We start from the raw sequence: 22,693 nt of genomic DNA on the forward strand, positions 1-22,693 counted from the left end.
CCCAGCAGAGCCCAACACACAGCAGGTGCTCTGGAAACATTTTCCTAATCCTACTTCTCAGACCTGGGGAAGTAGGGTGGTTCCTAGCTGACACTGTCCCTCCATTACCCTTTCCTCACCCCAGGGGTCCTCCTGGGTCCAAGCCGGACATGGTGGGCAGGGAGGAGTGCTCGGTAGGCTGAGGCTGCTTCAGCTGCTGCCTCCAGCTGCCCCAGGTTGGGGCCCTGTGCCTGCTGTCTGGGGACGTGGCTGCTGGGCTCCCTGGTGCTCCCCACCCCCACATTCCAATCTACGCATCCCCACCCCCGTGTCTACCTGTGTGCAGTTGATTCTGTTCTCTCCACTTTTGTCCCTGACTGTATCTGACTCCTAGACTTCTCTCTCTCCCTGCCCCCTCTCTCTCCTTCTCTTTTCTACTCCATCTTGTCTCTGCCTGCTGTCTCTGTGGGGTATCCACTCTCTGTCTGGGTTCCTCTCTGTCACTGTCTCTCATCATCTCTGAGATATGGGACACATATCCATGGTTCTTTGCCACAGACATTTGGGGCTCTCAAAAGTGAGAACGTGCAGCTGGAAATGCCTCAGAGACCACCTTGTTCCACCAATGGGCAGTCAAAGCCAGATGTGCCTTAAGACTTGCCTGAGATCACTCGGCAGGTGAGAGAGGGTAAGAAATTTCCCCACCCCACGGATTCAGCCAGAGGTGTGCCGCCCACGGGGTCCAGGCTCTGCAGCCCCTCCTCCTCCTACCCAGCTCCGAGACTGCTGGGGCCTCCACACAGCAGCCCACCCAAGGCTGGCGGGTGAGGGCCAAGGGCTCTGTCTGGTGAAGAACAAACTCTGAGGAAGTTTTAGGGCAGAAGAGAACAAGTGGACCATTCCGGAGGAAGTTGTAAGGGGGGTAGATACTACACATGTGCCTCAGTTCCTCCACCTGTCTCTCTGCATCCATGATTTTCCATCCCTTGTAGGGCCATGGCTGGGGAAGGACAGTGGGACCATCCTCAGGGCCCTCCGGAAGTGGTCTGCCTGCTGGCGTCGACAAGCACCAGTTTGGGGGACATGTCACCCTCCTGTCCTCAGTCACAATCAACTTCTCACTGGGCCCTCTCCCCAGCCCAAAACCCAACCCTTCTATGGAGTCCTCCAGGCTCAGCTCAAGAGCCTTTCTTTCAGGAAGGTTCAGTGTGCCCCACCCACAGCGAGAATGTCCCCCTCCCTGGCTGCCTCACTTGTTGTCTCTCTAGGCTCTCCTGCCTTCTCTCTCTCTCTCTCTCTCCCCCTGTCTCTCTGGCTCTCTCCCTTTGCCACCTGCCCCCACACCTCCACACCTCCACACCCTGACACCAGTCCCGCTTCCCTTGCTGTCGGCGTTCATCCTGGAGTCATGTGACATACTCCCCCCCCCCCCCCGCCCCTAAACTCTGTTTCCTGACCTCAATGCCAGTCCCTCTGCAGGGCACTGCCCCCTCCATGTCCCATGGAATCCCACACCCCCATGCAAGGGGTCCTCACTGGACAGAAGAGAACGCCGGGGCTCAGACAGAGCAGGCAACCTGCCTGAGGTCACACAGCCCAAGTGGCGGCAGCACCGATGTCAACACCCAAGCTGTCCGACCCGATTCCCAGGCTCTCAAATAGACCTGCCGTCTCTCCAGCTGGGGTAGGGCCTCTGTTCAGCCCAAATCCCCTCACCATGGGGTCTTTCTGAAACAGATAAACCACAGGGGTGGAGTGGGGGCCTTGACACTCAGCAACACCCCGAGGAGGCTTCCCCTCAGGGCCTGGGCAGCCTGAGCCCTGAGCCGTTTCTGAGGGTGACCTGAATTGGCTCTTCCTGCCCGGTCTGTGTTTGTGTCAAGCTGGTGCCTGAGCGACGTGAGGGTGGGCAGGCTCCCCTGGCAGCAGCTGCCCCTGCCAGGATGGGCAGGGCCTGTGCAGGCACCAAGGATTGATGGTCTTTGCAGGGTGGGCAGCCGGGGCAGGCTGCGGAAATTCTGGGAGAAGCAGCTGCCTCACCCTGGGGAGTGGGAGGGAGGAGGAGAGAGGAGGGTGGCAGAGACAGCAGGAGGAGGGGTTTTCCTCGGGCTGTCCTTGCAGTGACATGCCTGCATGTCTGGGGCATGAGCTGACTGCCCAACTATGTCCACAGCCACCTACCAGGGCCCGCCCACCTTGGGGACAGGGCCGGCAGCCGGCAGCTTCAGGCTCCAAGATGCTCACCAGTGGCTTTGTAGCCTTCTCTCTGCCTAGGAACCCAGGAGGAAAGACACAGCCCCACTTCCTATAGCTAGGTGAGGGTCTAGGCACCTCCCAAAGCACATCCCACAAGGGAGGAAAGAGGTGCGGAGGGAGCAGAGTGGCCTAGGGTCACACAGCCAGTACCCTCTCTGTGATGACAGCTTGTCTGCTGCCCCATTCTAGCTCCTAATTCTCAGTCATTCTCAGCCCCCCAGAGCCCTGTGTAGCATTTGCCCCTAAACAGATGTCCAGTGCATGCTTGTTGAATGAGCGAATGAATAAAAACAGACAAAGCTGGGACAGAGGCACCTCAATGCCCTGAACAGTGTTCCAGCCTTCCTCTGGGCAGGTATGGTGATGATCCCCGTGTCACCAGTCAGGAAACTGAGGCTTAGAGTCTTAGAGTAGCATCCAGCTCAGGACTCTCCTATTTGGCGTCCCGGCAGGAGGTGTCTTACGGAGCCAGTGTCCACCGTGTGGCCTGCATGCGGTGTCCCCAAGCTACCTCTAGGGTGAAATGAGGTCATGGACGGATTTGGGGCTGGGAGTGGTTTCTGACCAATGGGCCACCTGCCCAGTGGATGCCAGGTCAAGCCCCCCTTCTTGGCCACCCCCTGAGGACTGAGGTGGCCCCAGGGCTAGGCCAACTGAATGTCTCTTCCCCTTTTTGATCATATTATTGAATATAAAGGAGCCTGGGAACCACATCCTTTGGAGGTCAACAGAGTTTTTTATGCCCTTAAGAAGCTGGCTGACCCCACACAGGCTCCTTAACCTCTCTGAGCCCCAGTTTTCCCACCCGTAACACAGGACCCCAAATCATGCCACCTGGATCAGAGGGAGTCAGACATAGGAACAACAAAAGGAGTTGCAGCCTTGCATGAAATACTACACAGCAGTGAGAATGCATGAATGGCAGCTACACATGCTGGCATCATGAGCCTCAGAAACACGACGGAAGGAGAAAAGGCAAGTTCCAGAAGAAGGCATTCAGTGTGATCCACTTTACATGAAGATTTAAAAAACACATATTTGGTATATATTATTTGTCAATACATTCATATGTATTAATAGTAAAAGAATAAAAATATACTTGAACAAGAAGCATCAAGTTCCAGACAGTGGTTAGCTTTGGTGAAGACACGGAGGCATAGGTAGGTGTATGTTTTTGTTTTTGTTTTGAGACAGAGTCTCACTCTGTCGCCCAGGCCGGAGTGCAGTGGCACAATCTCAGCTCCCTGCAACCTCCGTCTCCCGGGTTCAAGAGATTCCCATGCCTCAGCCTCCCAAGTAGCTGAGATTACAGGTGCCTGCGACCACACCTGGCTAATTTTTGTATTTTTAGTAGAGATGGGGTTTCACCATGTTGGCCAGGCTGGTCTCAAACCCCTGACCTCAGGTGATCCGCCACCTCGGCCTCCCAAAGTGCTGGGATTGCAGGCATGAGACACCACTCCCAGCCTGGTAGGTCTATGTTCAACCCATCCAAGATAAAGGTTTGTTAAAATTTGACCTGTTCAGCATCAGTAGTCCTCCTCTCTCCAGCTGTCCAGCTGAGAGATAATGGGGATAAGTGCTGTTTTGGAGGTGTATTTTGACAGGACTTGCTTAGGGGTTGCATGTGCCTTCAGGCAACTACTTAACCTTGCCAAGCCTCAGTTTCCTCATCTGTGAAGTGGGGAAACAATCCCTGCATGGAGTGTTGAGAGGATTCAAGGCAGTCATGCATACACATAAAGCCCTCTGTGCAGTGCCTGGTGCACTGAGACACTCCTCCAGCAGTGGAAACAACTGAGGTCATCACTAACTTTCGAGGCAGACTTGGGGTGGGGGTCTGTGTGGCGAGCCTGAGACTTGGGGCCCCAGAGCTCATTAGCCCACTAGTAAGCCAGGCCTCTGTAGCTACCCCCGTGGAAAGAGGTCAGGTCTGAAGACACTTCACTCCATAGCAATCCCTGCAAATCCCTTCCCGTGCAATTCACAGGCCCCACTAATCAGTCACATGGCTGACCTTGAACACGGAGGCTGACCCACACTTGAGTCCACCCACCCCCTCCCGCTGTTGTGAAGCCCTGGCCTGAGGAGGCGTCTGCTGCCCGGGGAGAAGAGAGGCCCATCCAGCACCAGAAGCCCGACATGTTTCTGGGAGCTGGGCTGAGAGCTGCCACACCTGCATCTGGGATCTGGGTGCCCACTTACAAGGGCTGAGAATAGGCCTGGCCCTGGCTTGGCCTGGCTCTGTGACCTTGACCGGTGCTTTGAGCTGTGACCCTTGTTTCCTCAGCTGCTAAATGGGTGTATGATGGGCCCGCAGCAGTAAGATGATGTGTGGAAATTGCTTGGCTGGATGAAGCTACCTTTACTATTGGTATTTATCTCAAGGTCATCTCTAGGCCCTCTCCCAGACTCAGCATCATAACTTTAACCCCATGAGGTCAGAGGCCCTAACCCCCCATGTGACACTGTCCCCTACTTGCCTAAATTCTCCTGGACATCAAAACCAGCTCAAATGCCACCTCCTCCTGGGCCTTCCCTGATTCCTTCAGGGAAAGAATGTGTGTTTGACTCCCTCGGATCCAGCTTTCTCTGTTCTCTGAGGTCCTGCTGCCCTTCCGCCCAGCTTTCCTGGCACCTCTGGTTGTGAATTTGAGACTTGGCTGTGTGCAGTACTCTTGCTAAAGAGGCTGCTTCAGGGTTTGGTGGCTGCGTTCATCCTTGCATGGTGCATAGGGCTGTGTTCACTGAATGAATCCTCTGCATGGAGAGAGTTCTGGGCTTAACTGGAAACTCTATGAGGCCAGGCCTGCTTGCTTCACCACTGGATGCCCAAGGCCTGGCATGGTGCCTGGCATACAGGATGCCTGGAGAAAGGGCAAGGAGGCTAGAGGGCTGGTGAGGCTCTTTCCTGTTCTTTGCCATCTGATGCCTGTGTGCCTGCAAGCTGGGTCCTGGGTATTCTCACCTCCTGACAGCCACACCCTGTATAGGCCCCTCCCACACTAAAGGGGACTGACCTGTGTGACCCATAGGATATTGCAGAAATGATGGTATGTGACTTCCGAGGTTAAGTCATATAGGCATTGCAGCTTCTGCCCCACTCTCTGGAACCACTTCCTTTAGGGGAAGCCACGGGTCTGGCACCCTGTGCAGAGGAACTGAGTCCTCCCACCAACAGCTAGCACCGACTCCCAGTTTTGTGAGTGAGCTGCCTGGACAGCAGAGCCTCTGGCCCCAGGCAAGCCTCCCGATGGCAGCAGCCCCCTCTGACACCTTGACAGTGACCCATGAGAGACCACCCCACACCCCCAAGCAGAAACACCCAGCTAAGCCACTCCCAAACTCCTGACCACAGAATATAACAAAGAGTTATGGTTTTGAGTCTTTCTGTTTGGGGCAATTTGTTACACAGTGATAGGTAACTGATATGAAAAACCTGAGCTCCAACCATGTCCCTTGGGGCCAGCAGGATTTCAGGCAGAGGCTGCCCCAGGTTGCTAGAGGATGGCCAGCCAAGTAAAGATCACACACAGGGCCGCAGAGGCCTGATCCTCACCTCCCAGACAAAGGCAGGGAGGTGTAAGCCTGAGCCCTAGGCAGGGGAGAGAGTTCTCTGTTCCAGCCCCCAGCTGGGAACTTTGTGTTCCCAAGAGGCAGACATTGTTTGTCACTCTGGGGTGACGTGCATAGTGCTCCCTAAAGGCAGAGGAGAGACACTGGGCCTCCCCAGTGATTCATAGTGTTCAGAAAGGAGGGGTTGAGCATGTTCCTAATCAGAAGCTGCTGCAAGGCTGCCTGGTCACCATTTGTTCTGTTTCTGCATCTCGCCGTCAAACCTGATAAGCCAAGGCTTCCCCGAATGCAAGCACACCCAAGTAGGACCAGCACATCTTCTCTGCCAGGCCCCAGGCTGGGCACACAAAGGTGAACTGGCCATGATCTCCATCCTCTGGAAGATCAGCTCAGGCAACTAACATTGACTGAGCTCCTTCTGTATGCAGGTGCTAGGAGTAGCACCATACTACTCAGAACCCAGCCACTTCACTGTGGAACCATCATCGCCTGCTGGAACTGGTGCAGTAGGCTCCTCACAGGTCTTCCTGTTCCTGACCTTGCCCCGAGCCTTACAATCCATTCTGCAAATGGAGCTCAGCAGGGTCTCTACAAATGATAAATCAGATCATGTCTTGGCTGCTCGAAACCCTCCACTGACCTTGACATAAAAATGAAAACTTACCTTTAGAGTGGAGAGATCTGGGGGGTCACCACCTGACCAATCTGAAATCACTGGGACCACCTGACATTTGGGGCCTCTTGGTGGCATGAGATATAAGGAAGACACAGCCACACTTGGGCTCAACTTATTCAAGGCATTTCTCTTTATATAAAGTCAGGGAGGCAGAACCCATTAAAAGTCACTGTAAGGAAACCATCAGATACCACAACTGTCCTGGACTCTTCATTAGAGTCACAGTTGCCAAACACACCCCAAATAGCCCTCAGTGGGAGAATGGGTAAACTGTGCTTCATCTGCAGAGTGCCTACGGTTCAGCTCAAAAGGCTGCAGGACACACTCCACAATGTGGAGAAACGCTCACTTTGTCTGATTAAAAGAGGCCTTGGACACAGTGTACACACTGCATGTTCCATTTCCATGAAGTTCTAGGACAGCCTAAACCAATCTGTGCTGATAGAAATGAGGATCTGTGGGTGCCTCAGGCGGGGGTAGGGATTGCCTGGCAGGAGCCAGAAGGACCTTCTGGGAGGCTGGAAATGTTCTGTATCTTGATCTGGGTGATTACACATGTATAAATTCCTGAGCTGCACATTTAAGATTTGTTCCCTATATGTCTGGCACATCTCAATATTTTTAAAAGATAATCAAATAAATAAGCTTTTTAAAAAGTCTATGTCAGGGCCAGGTGCAGTGGTTCATTGGAGGCTGAGGCAGAAGGATCGCTTGAGCCCAGATCTTTTTTTTTTTTTTTTTTTTGAGACAGCGGTCTTGCTCTGTTGCCCAGGCTGGAGTGCAGTGGCACAGTCTCAGCTTCCTGCAACCCCCACCTCCTGGGCTCAAGTGAACCTCCCACCTCAGCCTCTCAAGTAGCTGAGGCTACAGGCATGCACCATCATGCCCGGCTAAATTTTGTATTTGTTGTAGAGACGTGGTTTCGTCATGTTGCCCAGGCTGGTCTTGAGCTCCTGGACTCAAGTGATCCACCTGTCTCTGCCTCTCACAGTGCTGGGATTATAGGCGTGAGCCGCTGCACCTGGCCCACAAACAATTTAAAAACAAAAAATTGGCTGGGCATGGTTGCTCACGCCTGTAATGCCAGCACTTTGCGGGGCCAAGGCGGGTGGATCACCTGAGGTCAGGAGTTTGAGACCAGCCTGGCCAACATGGTGAAACCCCGTCTCTACGAAAAATAGAAAAATTAGCCAGGCATGGTGGCAGGCACTGTAATCCTAGCTACTTAGGAGACTGAGACAGGAGAATCGCTTGAACCCCAGAGGTGGAGGTTGCAGTGAGCTGAGATTGTGCCAGTGCACTTCATTGTGGGCAACAGAGTGAGACTCTGTCTCAAAAAAAAAAAATTACCCAAGCATGATGGCGCACACCTGTAGCCCCAGCTTCCTAGGAGGCTAAGGTGGGAGGATGGCTTGAGTCTAGGAATGTGATGCTGCAGTGAGCTGTGATCGCAGCACTGCACTCCAGCCTGGGTGACAGAGTGAGACCCTATCTCAAAATAAAATAAATAAAATAAAAAGTCAATGTCAAGGATAATGAGTGGGAGACTGTCTGAGTTTAAAAGAATTTAAAGTGACATAGCAATCAAGTGCAACATGTAAATTTTCACTAGATCCTAGGAAAGAAATGAAGGGAGGGAATAAGCGAAGAAGGAAGGAAGGAAAGAAGGGAGGGACGGAGGAAGGAAGAGAGAAAGGAGGAAAGGAAGGAAGGAAGGGAGGGAGCAGGGGAGGAAGGAAGGAAGGAAATAAAGGAGGGAGGGAGGAAGGGAGGAAGGAAGGAAGGAAGTCCACCAGCTAACCCAGGTATCTGAAACATTTTGGGATTTGAATATGGGTTGACTATTAGGGAGGTATTTGAATTTGATTTTCTCTGGTAATAATGGTATTTTGCTTAGATGGAGGAACAACCTTGCCTTTAAAAGACACATGAACAATATGTAGAAGTAGGAGGCACGAAGTTTGCAAGTTACCTTCCAATGGCTCGGCAAAAAAAGGGCAATGCACCAAAATATGAACAGTGGTGGAACCTAGGTTGGTTGTATATGAGTGCTTATTCTATAGTCTTTAAATTTTTCTATATTTTAGGACATTTTTATTAAAAAGGGTTGAGGGTACAATGAATAAAATTTAAGGTCCCGGCTATGGCCTGTGAGGCTATGTCATCCAGCCCCTGCCTCCTCTGATCTCAGCCCCTTCAATCTCCCCCTTGTTCTCCCTGCCCCTGAAACCTCCCTACACACACAGGCACACATGCACACACAGGCACACAAATATACACACAGTCACGCATGCAGGCACGCACGCACATAACTTTCTCACCGGTCAACCCTGGAGCTGGGAGAAGTGGGGAAATGGATGCCTCCCCTGCACAAAGAGGAATCCCTCTTTTCTCCAGATGGGAAATCTTTCCCAAAAGGCCCCACGCAGACTTTCTCTTATGTCTCATTGGCCAGAACCTAGTCCCATGCCCACCACAGGCCTGTTGTTGGCCACAGAGAATGGGATGGCTGGTACTGCTGAACCAATACAGATAGGTCCCCTGTGGTGGTGCCTATTGCCCCTCCCCCTACATAAGAGTTCTCTTGGCCAAGAGGAAAGGGGGCAGCCACTGAAAGACAAGGCCAGGGGTGGACATAGTGCATTTCTGAAACTTGGAGATGGTGAGGCTCTTTTGCATCTGGGCCTTCCAGCATGTCTGGGGAACAGCTGGTGGCCTCAAACCCTATTCTCCAGATGGGGCAATAGAAAATCAGAGTGGTGGAATGACTTCCCACTCCTGGCTGGTCCAAGCCTCAAATCTCTGTAAGTGGAAAGTCTGCGAGGGCAGGATGGGCAGAACCTGGTGTGTGAGAGGTTCCGCTGGGTGGGGAGATACAGCAAGGCTTCACGGAGAGGGGTAGTGCTCGGTGCTTGGAGTGTGGAGGGGATTTCAGTGGAGGCTGGAGAAAGTGTCAGGTGGAGCACAGAGGGAGCAAGGACAAAGAGGGCAGAGCACCAAGCACATGTGGGCAAGAAGAAGGAGGAGGAGAGCTGGAAAGGAGGGTGGGGCCAGATCTGAAGGCCACCGGAGTGCTGGAAGAGAGACTGTTCTCTGTTTCACAGGCAATGAGGAGCTGCTGAAGATTATAGGGGTAAGGGCAGAAGCATCTTAGAAAAGCTGAGAGTACCAGAGGAGTGAGATGGAGACCAGGAGACCATGGAGGAGGCTGGTGCAGGGCTGTGGACACAGAGGGGAGACTCAGAGACAGCTCTGGAGGCTGAGGCTTGTGGGGCCATTTCTTTTGGGAGAAAGCCACCCAGGAAGGAAGTCCCTTTTGTCCCTGGCAACCCACATCAGCACTTCATAGCACAGATGGAAAGTTCTGCCTACCCTAAATCAAACGTGCAATATCTCAGTCTTAGATTCCCATGCCACTGGGCCAACATCCACTGAATGCAGTAAATGGGTGAAAGCCAAATCGTGGAAAGGTTAACAGCGTGGTCCTGGTGGACTTGGGAGCCAGAACACCCCTGCTGCACCCCGCCAGCTCTGTCCTGATGAGCTTTGTCCTCGGCCCCTGGAGCCCGTTCCCTGTCTGTGCAACTGGGACCTTAGCAGTCACAGTGACAGTGTCCACATATGCTGGGCCCTGGTCGGGCACGAGGTCTGCTCCAGGCTCTTTCCCCACACTGATCCAGGTGGACCATGGGAGGTCCACATGGCCCCGTGGCAGGGGGCGTGGAGACCACATTTTACAGAGGGAGGGTAGAGCCTGCACTTATGGAGCTGTCCGGAGGGTGACACGCATCAACACACGGCAAGCACAGCTTCAGTGTGAACTTTGCCCTGGAGAGGGGATGCAGAAAGTCCCCACAGAGCCTGAAGAAACAGCCATGGAGATCTTCAGGAAAGACCCTGGGAGGTAGAGAGGGGGTGGGGGAAGACGGACCGGGGAGGTTGGGAGACAGTCCTGTGAGCTGCCAACATGAGGCGGAGGTTGCGCAGGGGGCCTGTGGGAACAGCACTGCGGAAAGAGGGAAGAGCCTTCTCCCTGGCTCCAAGCTCTGGGGTGGCAATATCAGCGCTACTGCTATGCCTGGAAAGGACCACGCTGATGAACCCCTCCTCCCCTCCCCTCCACTCACCTGTGTGTGGTCTTGGGCAAGGCCCCCATGCCCACTAAGCCGTAGCTTTCCTGACAGAGGGGTCAGCCTGGCCCAGCTCTGAAGTCAGCTCCACCCCTGACCCAAGGCAATGACTGAGTTGTACAGGATCACAGGCCCTCTAACTCTCCCGGGCCATGGCTGGCATCTTCCATGGCACATTCTATGCTCACACACAGGTGCTTTTCCCACAAGATTCCAGGGAGCCACTGGGAGGTTGGCTGGTGCCCGCTCAAAGCATCAAGCTGTTCCTAGCCCCTAGCCCCGGGCCTGAGAGCCCACCCCTCAGCCTTTGCAGTGATCGTGCCCAAAAGGGCTGGAGGAAGGGGAGAGCCCTAAGGAACAGGTGCTGAGCCCTGTGAGTTGGGGTCCTGGCCAGGATGTCATTTCACAGAGAAGGCCCAAGCACCCAGGACATGGCCTAGTGGGACTCCCAGGAGCCACACTCTCATGACCATTCCCTTCCTGCCCCCTTGCTAGAAAAGACCACAGCAGGGAGCCCTGGCCCAGCTGTGGCCCTGAGCCTAGAACACAGAACAGGCCAGTTTTGCTGGCAGGGAGGTAGGACCCAAGTCAGGGCTAGGGTCTTGGGCTCCTATTAGGACAGTCTCCAAGGGTGGCAGGGGCCTGGGGGAGAGACTGAGTTGGGACTGACCACCTGGTGCCTTGAAGCCCTAAGAAGGAACAGGAAGAGGCCAGGCGTGGCGACTCATGCCTATAATCCCAGCATTGTGGGAGGCTGAGGCGGGAGGATCACCTGAGGTCAGGAGTTCGAGACCAGCCTAGCCAACATGATGAAACCTTGGTTCTATTAAAAATACAAAATAATTAGCTGGGTGTGGTGATGCATGCCTCTAATCCCAGCTACTCGGGAGGCTGAGGCAGGAGAATCTCTTGAACCCGGGAGGCAGAGGTTGCAGTGAGCCAAGATCGTGCCACTACACTCCAGCCTGGGTGACAGAGCCAGACTCCATCTCAAAAAAAGAGAAGCAGGAAAGCACCAAGAGATGGGAGGCCCCTAGACAACTCGAGAAGGTAGGGCTCAACCCTTTGTTGCACAAGGCTGTGAGCTCCTGATCCTTGGCGCTGTCTGCACAGACAGGCACCAACTCTGTGCCTCCTCTGGAGTCAGACGGCCAGGATTCCAGTCCTGCCTCTGACCCACTCCCAGGTAGATTATTTCCTTGTTGGCAAAGTGGGGCTAATAATAGCACGTCTCATTAGGCTATTGTGAGGATTAAATGAATTGATGGCCAACAAAGACAATATTGCTGCTACCATTACCCCCATCCCCTCCTTCCTCCTGCCTCCCCCCACCCCCCACCATGTAAGCCTTTCTCCACTTCCTTTTTCTTTCTAAAAAGAAACATAAAACTAGGCATCCACCTGGTCAGACATGGTTTTTGTTTATTTGTTTGTTTTGAGATGGAGTCTTGCTCTATCGCACAGGCTGGAGTGCAGTGGCGCGATCTCGGCTCACTGCAACCTCTGCCTCTCAGGTTCAAGCAATTCTCCTGCCTCAGCCTCCTGAGTAGCTGAGGTTACAGGTGCCTGCCAACACACCCGGCTAATTTTTGTATTTTAGTAGAGACAGGGTTTCACTACCTTGGTCAGGCTGGTCTTGAACTCCTGACCTCGTGATCCACCTGCCTAGGCCTTCCAAAGCGCTGAGATTACAGGGCATGAGCCACCACACCCGCCCAGACATGCTTTATAAAAATAAAAAAAGGTGAAGTGCAGAGCTCCCTGGAGGCTTTGCCGGCCAAGGGGAGCCTCTCACACCCACAGCATTGTCCCTTTGTGGGATCTCACCACTCCTCCTTACCAAAGAGCCTAAAGTGCTGGGCGCTGTCCCAGCTCCGCGATCTAGGTGAGGACGCAGAGGCCCACGCGGTGAGGTCATTTGCCCAAGATCACACAGCTCAGACATGCCAGTGGGGCTGCCCTACTCTCTGTGCTGGGGTCCCTTGGTGGGGTCCCCAGTTAGACTTCACTTATCATCTGTCATTTATTCATTCGTCCTTCATCTTTGTGTTTCCTGATGGACCTCACATCTCTTAGAGAAATGCACAGACTGTCCTGTTTACTTCTGCCACCCCCAGTCCCTCGCACAGAAGGCAATCCTGGACGGAAGCTGAAGAAACACATACATAAGACAATGTTTGAACACATAATATGCATGCGCTTCAGGCCTTCACGTGTGCAGGTGGCTTCCTCCTTGAGCCACTTCCAGCACGTCCACTCCATGGAATCCCATCTTGCTAGGGCCAGGGAGGGCTGATCTCCAGGTAGGCACATCCACGTCACCTGTTAATCCTCTTGCACTGAGCCTTCCTTCGACTCTGTTCACCTCCCTCCCTCCTGATTCCCACGCCCTTTTTTTGGCTTCCATGACACCCCGTCTTCTGGTTTCCTTCAGCCTCCTGCCATTCCTCTTCAGGCTTTTTTATAAGCTCCTCTTCTGATACTGACTCCTTCAAAGTTGGAATTCTTGTCTCTCTTAATGAATGCTTTTCCTGGGTGTTCTTGTGAGTTCCCCATGGTCTAACACCCTGGTCAAGGAAGGCTTTCCTGAGGGACATCTAACCCCAAAGCACCAACAGGAGCCTCTCCCTTAACCAAGGCAAGGAGAAGGGAACCAGTCCCGGGTGAAATGTAATAGTAGTAAAAATCACCATGAGGAGAGGCTTCCTTCCTTTTCTTTGGATCAATAACAAGTATTTTGACACAGAAGCAGGAGAATATCAGCATTTATTGGGCATCCTTTGTGCCAGGCACTGTCCAAAGTGTAATCTTATTTACTCCTCACCAGCCTAGAGAGGATTGGAGTGGAAGGTGTTTGTTAGCTTAATCTGTGTAACAAGCTATCCAGAAAGTCAGGGGCTTCAACAATAAAGATCTATTTGGCTGTCAGTTCTGCAGGTTGGCCGTCTGGGCTTGGCTTAGTTGGGTGGGTCTGCTGCTGGCCTGGAGGGGCTCCTTATGAGCAGGTAGTCAGCGGGTGGGCCTCCCCCAACATGGTCTCTGGTCCCCATGGCAGGGGAAATACAAAAATTAGCCGGGTGTGTTGGCAGGCGCCTGTAATCTCAGCTACTCTTGGTGTCAAGAGCAGAAGCTGAGAGGCCTCTAGGCACCCAGGTTCCCACCACATTCTCTTACCCCAAGCAAGACACAGGGTCAGCCCAGATGCATCCTGCCTCTTGACGGGGAGGGCTGTCAAGTATTACGGCCACTTCCCAATCTGCCATGTGGTCACCCAGCTAGTAGGAACAAAATGGCCAGGTGGATTCCCAGTCCAGCACCCGCTCCACAGACCCAGACTGAGGTATCTTTGCTCGGCTCCTTTCTATGGATAGAGCTCAGGCCTTTGAGACTGGAGAGACAGGCCTCACCAGAAGGGCTGCTCCAAGGGTCCCAGGCAGGCTGGTGACAAGCAGGGGCTTGACTGAAGAGGAGGATTAAGGGCACTAAATCTGTCCCTCGGGCTTGAAGGATGGCCAAGGCACAGGGCACCTGGCCAAATGCAGGTCTCCGAGGAAAGGGGACAAGCGCGCCGGCTTTGCCACCCTGGCCCAAGGGAACTCTGGGCCCCCAGCACACACCAGACACCCTGCTGGGTCCCAGGAGCCGACGGTAAGCCATGCAGACCTGGTCTTCACCCCAACTAGCAGCACACACAGATGCCACAGGCACCATCCCTCAAATGATGTTTCCACTTAAGGACCAAGGCTGTGAAATGAAGGGGCTTTGGGGCCTGCCTGGGTGGAACTCCATCCTTCCTACTTTCCAGTTGTCAGACCTTGGGCCAGTTACTTCTCTCTCTGAGCTCTGATTTCCTCCTTATGAAATGTGTTTGGAAATTATGCCTTCTTCCCAGGTAATGAGGATTCGAGAAGACAGCGCATAAAGTACTTCTCTCCAGCCCAGCACATGGATACAGTCTAGAAAGTCAGCCATCATCAACTATAGTCCAGAGTCCACAGTTCCCTTTCCAAGTTCCTGAGTCCAAATGTGTCTGGCTATCAGAAGGACAACTCGGAGCATGTTCCATAAGTGTTACACGTCACCCCAGTGGGGTGTGGAGTCGCTTCCCATAATCAATCACATTGATATTTCTACAGCAAAATCTATGACTATTCACAGTAGGTGGGCTGGACATGATAGCTCAAGCCTGTAATTCCAACCCTTTGGGAGGCCAAGGCAGGAGGATCACTTGAGTGATCAAGGAGTTCAAAAGCAGCCAGGGCAACATAGTGAGACCCCCATCTCTAAAAAATAAAGAAGAAGAAAGAAAGAAAGAAAGAAAGAAAGAAAGAAAGAAAGAAAGAAAAGAAAAAGAACCACAGTATATGAGCTAAATTGTTTCTAAATAGTTTCACAAAATTTCAAGTTTTGCCACCAAATTTGGGTTTTTGTTTTGTTTTGTTTTTCAAAACTTTTTGAATATGGAAATTGTGGATAGAGGGTTCTTTGGATCATTATAATTTTTTTTTTTTTTTTTTTTTTTTTTAGATGGAATCTCACTCTGTCGCCCAGGCTGGAATGCAATGGTGTGATCTCAGCTCACTGCAACCTCCACCTCCTGAGTTCAAGCAATTCTTGTGCCTCAGCCTCCCGAGTAGCTGGGATTACAGGTGCCCGCCACTACGCCCAGCTAATTTTTGTATTTTTAGTAGAGACAGGGTTTCACCATGTTAGTCAGGCTGGTCTCAAACTCCTGACCTCAGGTGATCCGCCTGCCTTGGCCTCTCAAAGAGCTGGGATTACAGGCATGAGCCACTGCACTTGGCCTGGATCATTATAATTCTTAGTGACTCTCAACCTTGGCTGTGTATGAGAGTGAGCTGGGGAGTTTCTTAAAGGCAGACTGTTGGACCTCACACCACACCACATGAATCCATCTCATGGGGTGAGACATCTCTTTAAGAAGCTCCTAAGATGAGTCTGATGTGGACCCCAGGATGAACCATGGTTCTATAGATTATGAAACAGGATGGGGTGGGGTCTTGCTCACATAGGGAGTACCAGGGAAGACTTCCCCAAGGACAGGACCAAAGGATGCACAGAAACCTGCCAAGTGAAGGGCGTCAGAATGTTCCCAGCAGAAGGAACAGTGTGAGCAAGCTCCCTGTGGTCAGAAGGGAGGCAGCTGCGAGTCAGAGGAACTGAAAGGTCCCCAGAGTGGTGGAAGCCTGGGAGCAAAAGGTGACACTGCCCAAGCTGAGTTCTCCTGCTCCCTCTGCAGCTGAAACGGGGACCGTTCCTGAGGGGGAAATCTGTGTAAACAGGCAAATAGACACTTTCTTCCCAGAGAAAATTAAGCAGCAGCCCTGGTCCTTTCTTCCTAGCCAGAGCAGGAGGGTACATTAAAATCAGAATGTGTGGGGCTGGGAGGAGACACAGATGCTCTAACCTAATTTTTTTTTTTTTTTTTTCAAGACAGAGTCTTGCTCTGTCACCTAGGCTGGAGTGGAGTGGCTAGATCTTGGCTCACTGCAACCTCTGCCTCCCAGGTTCAAGTGTTTCTCGTGCCTCAGCTTCCTGAGTAGCTGGGACCACAGGCACACACCACTTCACCCAGCTAAGTTTTATATTTTTAGTGGAGATGGTGTTTCACCATGTTTGCCAAGCTGGACTGGAACTCCTGACCTCAGGTGATCCACCTGCCTCGGCCTCCCGAAGTGCTGGGATTACAGGCATGAGCCACCACGCCTGGCCTAACCTGATGATTTTAAGGTGCTTTTATCTTTAAAATTATTTGGGTGCCTTTTAGTCAAACAAACTATTTTGCCACTGCCCCTATAGTGGTTGGAGCAAAGTGGAGGTGATGTTGGGTGTCTGGAGATCTGGATCTCCCCAGATCTCCTAGGGACTCTATGGAACCCAGTTTGAAAATCCCAGGGAACCATGACTCAGGGAGAGACGTTGGGATTGTCCAAGTCGCCCCCAGCCACCCTGCACAGGGCCAGAGTCCCTTTCCCAAGAGATTGGCCTGAGCAGCACTCCCCAGACTTTTAGCTGTCAGGTCTTCCTGCATAAATTTTCCTTTTGCTGCAACCCATCTGTTATGGGTCACGTTGTGTTTCCTCCAAAAGAAATGTTGAAGTCCTAACTCCTGCTACCTGTGAATGTGACCTTATTTGGAGATAGTGTCCTTGCAGATGTAATCAAGTTAAGATGAGGTCATTAGGGTGGGTCCTAATGCAATAGACTAGAGTCCTTATAAGAAGAGGAAAATTTGGACACAGGGACACAGAGGAAGATGGCTATGTGATGACAGAGGCCAGGAGTGCAGTGACGCAGCTGCAAGCCAAGGAACGCCAAGAACTGAGAGAGGCCACCAGATGCTAGGAAGAGGCAAAGAAGGATTCCACCAGGAGCCTCAGAGGGAGCCACCACCTTGACTTAGGACTCCAGCCTCTGGATTGTGCAAGAACACATTTCTGTTGTTTTAAGCCACCATGTTTGTGGCACTTCATCACAGCAGCCCTAGGAAACAAACTCACCTCCTAAATCATTATTCATTTAATTTTTTTTTCCAAACAGACTCACTTCTAAACAACTTGCACACATTTTGCCAAAAAGTAAAGCTTTCATCGCTGCTACAAATGCAAGACCACAATCCTTTCTATAAATAGAAGACGCCTTAAAAATGCAGACAATGAAAACCAGCCAACCTTGCTGGCTGCAGGTGCTCGATGGCTCTGATCTGGGGCCGCTTTTGTTCATAAAGGAGATGAGCAAGTGACCAAGGGGGTGAAGATGCTGGAGCACTTCACTGAGGCTTCTTCTTCTTCTTCTTCTTCTTCTTCTTCTTCTTCTTCTTCTTCTTCTTCTTCTTCTTCTTCTTCTTCTCCTTCTCCCGCTCCTTCTCCTTCTCCTTCTTCTTCTTCTTTTTTTTTTTAGACAGAGTTTCACTCTTTGTTGCCCAGGCTGGAGGGCAGTGGCACGATCTCAGCTCACTGTAACCTCTGCCTCTGGATTCAAGGGATTCTCCTGTCTCAGCCTCCTGAGTAGCTAGGATTACAAGCACCCGCCACCACACCCAGCGAATTTTTGTATTTTTAGTAGAGACGGCATTTCACCATGTTGGCCAGGCTGGTCTTGAACTCCTGACTTTGGGTGATCCACCCCCCTCAGCCTCTCAAAGTTCTGGGATTACAGGCACAAGCCACTGTGCCTGGCAGCTTCTTCTTGATTGAGCAACTGAATAAATGAGAATTGAAAAGGGAAAATTTATAATAAGGAAGTTATAGTTAACAATCATTTATTGTATATTTCAAAGTAGCTAGAAGAAAAGAATTGAAATGTTCCCAACACAAAGAAAAGAGAATTTTTTTTTTTTTTTTGAGATGTAGTCTTTCTGTGTCACCCAGGCTGGAGTGCAGTGGCACAGTCTCAGCTCACTGCAACCTCCACCTCCAGGATTCAAGCTATTCTCTTGCCTCAGCTTCCGGAGTAGCTGGGACTACAGGCGCACACCACCATGCCCGGCTAATTTTTGTATTTTTAGTAGAGACCGTGTTGGCCAGGCTGGTCTCAAACTCCTGATGTCATGTGATCTGCCCGCCTCAGCCTCCCAAAGTGCCGGGATTACAGGTGTGAGTCACCATGCCTGGTCAGAAAAGATAAATGTTTGAGGTGATGGAGATCCCAATTACCCTGATCTAATCACAGCACATCATATACAGGTATCAAAATATCACATGGACCCCAAAAATATATAAAACTATTACATATCCATTTTTAAATAACAAAAAAAAAAAAAGAGAGAAAAACTCCCTTATTACCTGAATACGTCTCATTCTGGGATGCTTCTCATGATTGAGGCTTCAGGGGTGGGTGTCCCATCCCTGTCCACCTTCCCTCTATGTTTGAGGGAATTGATGCCCAGAAAGGTTCAGTCATTTGTCCACAGTCACACAGCAAGTTACCTGCCAAGTCTGGATCTGGGCCAAACTCCTATGTGCTTTCCAGGAAATCACATGTTAGATATTTCTTGGTCCCATTCAGAAGTCCCAAGTCATGCATGGTGGCTATGAGCTGAGCACATGGACACAGCAGGGCATTAAACCCTGAAGGCTGAACAAACAGATTCAGCGTGTGTCGTAAGCACGAGCAGTGACAGCCGGTGGATTGCAGAATTATGACTGTGCTCCAAGGCAGCTGGACTTGGGCAAAATTTGGCTCACACAAAAGGTTATTATAACCCAAGTGAAGATTTTTTTTCCTTCTCACTTCCCTAGTCCATCAGTAAGGAAAAGCGGGGTCCCTGCAGGCAGCCGTCCCGCATCTTGTCAGTAAGGTCACACACTAAATGACAGAGGTCATAGGGCTCATGTCCAAAACCAGACACCCCTTTCACCCTCGTCCTGGCTGTGTGGAGATCTCCTTCCTGCCCTATCTCTGCTGCTCTGTCATCTCCTCTTAGCTTTTGTTGCTCCTCTGGCCCACGGGAAGGAGCAGGGCTCATAGCTTAGGGTCTGATACACTTAGATTCAAATCCCAGCTCATCCGCGAAATGGATCCCTCCTCCCAGGCTATTAGGAGAGGTCCGTGAGAGAGCATCTGTGAGCACTTGGCTCAGTGCCTGGCACACAGTAGGAACTCAGTAAATATTGATGCCTTCCCCCTGCTGGATTGTGAGTTCCTGTTTTTCTCTGTCTTATGTAGGGCCAGCCTTGGAGGCTTTCCATGTCACCATCAATAATAATATGAGGCCGGGCGAGGTGGCTCACGCCTGTAATCCCAGCACTTTGGGAGGCTGAGGCGGGTGGATCGCTTGAGGTCAGGAGTTCAAAACCAGCCTGATCAACACGGTGAAACCCAGTCTCTACCACAAATACAAAATTAGCCAGGCATGGTGGTGCACACCTGTAACCCCAGCTACTTGGGAGGCTGAGGCAGGAAAATCACTTGAACCTGGGAAGCGGAGGTTACAGTGAGCCGAGATCGCACCATTGCACTCCAGGCTGGGCAACAAGAGCAAAACTCTGTCTCAAAATAAATAAATAAATAAATAAAATAATAATAATAACACAAACTGTGTGTCTTTCCATGAGCAGCCCTTTCCTGCATTCGGCTCTGCATTGGTGCTGTGTGGGAGGCACTAGGACTACCCTTAGGCCCCAGACAGAGGAGCCCATGCCTATGGGTTCCCAGAGGGGCCCTCCTGTGGCTGCACACCTTCCCACAAGGTCATATACACATTCCACAGGGTCCAGGGGATGTGACCATCATAAGCCAGCGCCCTCTAGCTTCTAAATTGAACCCTGGGTACCCCAGGCCCCAGAGTCCCCGCCCGTGGGCCTCTCCCCCATTCATTCAGCTGAGGGCGGAGAGGCACACTGGTGTGTACCCAGGCTTAAGGGTGGACAGGTGGGCTGTGCTTGGGGGCTGAGCTTGAATGGAAGGTGGGTTGTCCCTCTGCATGGACCAGAGCTGCTCAAGGGGTAGGATGGAGCTTGGAATGGCAGGAGAGGAGGGGTGAGGGGCAGGCCACAGGCCAGGGCCTCAGATGGGGGCTAGCACTCCCCAGCCACCGCTTGCAGGATCCAGCTCCAAGGAGCCTGGGAATTTACATTCTAAGCTGGCCTCCAGCTCACCATGAAAATAAGCACACCAAGGCGGGAGGGCAGGGTGGTTTGTACCTAACAGCGTATTAGCCTGACATATAACTTTTCAATACTGAGACAGTATTTGCAGCATTTGTCGTCTCGGGGTAGAACTCTGCCAGTGTCAGGGGTGTCCTGGTGTCATCCCAGTGGTTTTCTCGACCACTGACCCACAGGGGACAACACATTTGTCAAATAAGGAAAGTGCTGGGCCCGAGCCTTTCAATACACAAGTGTAGAATAACAGGCTTAAAGGCTACAAATAGCATCAAAGCACGAGGGATGATAATGCCTCTAGAGACCAGGTTCAAGTTCCCATGTGACAAGTGTCACCTCCACCCGCGGTGCCACTTGCACAACAAGGGTATTAGCTTCTCTCCTTCCCCAGGGCCTGTCTAGGATCCCCTTTGGTAACCTGGACCTGTCTCTTCCCTTCCCATACTCCAGAATGAGCCCCTGGGCCCAGGTCAAGCACCTGAGACTCAGATGGACAACCTCCTGTGCCCCCTGCCCCTCTCTTCTTGCTCATTCTTGCTGGTTTTGCCATCCTGGCAGAAATCATCAGAATGACAGTGATAATTATGAACACTCACCTTGTGCAGGCTCTGACCTTCACATTCACCCTCGACGGGGCTCTAGTGCCATCCTCATTTTACAGATGGACAAAATGAGGCTCAATTTGGGGCTGATCCTGTGCCTAAGGTCACAGTTGGTAAGAGGCAGATCCTGGAATTGAACACACATCTCTCTGAATCCCAGATCCCACACATCTGCCCCCAAGGCTAGAAACCACAGATCAGAGGGGCCTTCTGGGCATTGCGCTGTGTCATGGGACAAGTCACTTGCTGACCTCTGTTTCCCTGGGGAAGTGGCTTTGGGGAATACCTGGGGTCATCTAGAGCTGAGGGATCCTGGGAATCCAGGAGTGGAGCTGGGGCAGCCTGAGAACGGGGCCCACCCCACCCCGGCTCAGATGACCAGTCCCGAGGGCCCAATCAGGTCAGCCTTGGATCAGGCCATAAGTGGGAACAAAATAGTCAGGGAACTCGCCTCTCCCGCTTTGTTTATGGTCTGGGAGCTGAGAATATTTTGAATTGTTGTGTTTGGGGAGGGAGGGAAAAATAACCAAATATAAGAAGGCAGTCACTGGGAGGCCTGGGCAAGAATGCAGAGGAATCAGGCCTGTCTGGGGATGTCTGGGCCACCGGAATGCTCGGAGGCCCAGCACCCTCTAGCTCAAGGATCCGGCACTGATGAGACATTCACGTTGCCTGGAGAGCTTTAGTTTAAACAACGAAGGAGAAAGAAGAAGGAGAAGGAGGAGAAGAAAAAGAAGCAGCAGCCGCCACCACCATCTCATGCCCATTTAAATGAGAATTTCTGAGCGTGGGACCCCAGGCATCAGATTTTTTTCAGTTTCTCCTTGGGCCACCAAGGTTGAGAACTGGTACCTCCTGTAGCAGTGGTTCTGAAATGCCAGCTGCCTCGGAAGCCCCTGGAGGGCTTGTTAGATAGGACCGTGTCCCACCACAGAGTTTCTGATTCAGGAGGTCTGGGTTGGGCTGGGGCTTTGCTTTTCTAACAAGTTCCCAGGTGAAGCTGCTAGTCTGGGGGCCAGACTTTGAGAGCCTCTCGACTGTATTCTCAGGACTCCTTTTGTGGCTTGTGGACCCACAGCCTGGGGTGTCTCCCAGAAGCTTGTTAGAGATTCAGAATCTTGGCGCAGTAGCTCACACCTGTAATACCAGCATTTGAGGAGGCTAAGGCTGGAGGATTGCTTGAGCCCAGAAGTTTGAGATCAACCTGGGCAACATAGAGACACCTCATCTCTATTTAAAAAAGCAGTCTATGGCCATACTACCCGGAACGTGCCTGATCTCGGAAGCTAAGCAGGTTTGGGCCTGGTTAGTACTTAGATGGGAGACCGCCTGGGAATAACGGGTGCTGTAGGCTTTTGGCTTGGCTGGGCGCAGTGGCTCACACCTGTAATCCCAGCACTTTGGGAGGCTGAGGCGGATGGATCACAAGGTCAGGAGTTCGAGACCAGCCTGGCCAACATGGTGAAACCCCATTTCTACTAAACATACAAAAATTAGCTAGGTGTAGTGGCAGGTGCCTGTAATCCCAGCCACCCAGGAGGCTGAGGCAGGAGAATCGTTTGAACCTGGGAGGCGGAGGTTGCAGTGAGCCGAGATCACACCATTGTACTCCAACCTGAGCGACAAGGCGAGACTGTCTCAAAAAATAAAAATAAAAAAATAAATAAAATAAAAATGTGGGACGTGATGGCTCACACCTGTAATCCCAGCACTTTGGGAGGCCAAGGCAGGTGGACTGCTTGAGCTCAGGAGTTTGAAACCAGCTTGGGCAACATGGTGAAACCCTCGTCTCTACAAAAAATACAAAAATTAGCTGGGCATGGTGGCTCATGGCTATAGTCCTAGCTA

At 51.9% G+C, this 22,693-nt stretch overlaps 1 pseudogene; it reads left to right on the forward strand.

The window, feature by feature from the left end:
• The first annotated feature begins 22,090 nt into the window (after positions 1 to 22,090).
• LOC112208882 (5S ribosomal RNA) lies at positions 22,091 to 22,199 on the forward strand (annotated as a pseudogene).
• The last annotated feature ends 494 nt before the right edge of the window (positions 22,200 to 22,693 follow it).

The sequence above is a fragment of the Pan troglodytes genome, chromosome 2 (genome assembly GCF_028858775.2).
Source record: "Pan troglodytes isolate AG18354 chromosome 2, NHGRI_mPanTro3-v2.0_pri, whole genome shotgun sequence".
Classification (NCBI taxonomy): domain Eukaryota; kingdom Metazoa; phylum Chordata; class Mammalia; order Primates; family Hominidae; genus Pan; species Pan troglodytes.